A 1,003-nucleotide genomic window follows, 5' to 3' on the forward strand; every position below is an offset into this window, starting at 1 on the left:
GCGGTCCCTGTGCTCTGCCAAGCTTGTTCTAAGTAGGTGCTTTAGACCACTGAGCCATTTCACCAGCCCCCGGCCTTTGTTTTTAATGTAACTATAACCTAGTGTTTTTATGATTTCATTTTTATTAAAGTCATTCATACATTGGAGTCTGTTTAGGGTGTAAAAATTGTGGTGTGGACTCACTTTCTTGCTTTCCTCAACAGCTACTGGGTTGTTTGAGGATTATCTTTATTTAATTTCTTAGTTATACTATTTTTCAGACATCGTCTCTGGAGTGTTGCAGTCGCTGAGCTTGCATTAACGTATCGTTGTCCCTCTGCACCTCCACCTCACAGGAGGATTCCTTTGTGGTGTGCAGGCTATAGGTTTGAATAAATATGGAGTGGAGTATGCCCTAATTTTACTATCACATGGAGTTTCACTGCCCTGAAAATCCTGTGTGTGCGCTCTGCTGGCTCAGACCCAATCCAAAGTTGTTGAGGGAGATGGGGACGGATGCATCATGCAGCTCAAACCTGTACCCGCCCATCACTTTCCTTTCTACCCCTCTCCTCTGTCCCTTAATTCTTCCTCTTGTCTAACACTAGTATCCCTTCTGCTCTCACTTCATTATTTTTAGATTCCACAGGTCAGGAAGACATTGTCTTTCTAAGTCTGTCCTGTTTCACATAACATGTTCACCTCCAGTTCTATTATCCTGCAAATGACATAATTTCATTTTTTTCTGTAGATGAAAAATATCCTATTGCGTATGTACAACATTTTTTCTTTACCCATACATATGTGTTGATGGGTGTCTAGGCTGGTTCCACGTCTGGACTACTGTGAGTTGTGTAGCTATCATGGGAATACAGGTGTCCTTCTAGTATGCTGACTTTTTTTTTTAAATCTTCTTAGTGGTTTTATTTTATTGAGAAACAAATATCAATGAGACAGTTTCAAAACTGATTAATAGGACAGTTTCAATAATTAATGCATTGTACATTGTTATCTTCTTAGTGGT

The sequence above is a fragment of the Octodon degus genome, unplaced genomic scaffold (genome assembly GCF_000260255.1).
Source record: "Octodon degus isolate 3935 unplaced genomic scaffold, OctDeg1.0 scaffold00011, whole genome shotgun sequence".
In the NCBI taxonomy this organism is placed as follows: Eukaryota; Metazoa; Chordata; class Mammalia; order Rodentia; family Octodontidae; genus Octodon; species Octodon degus.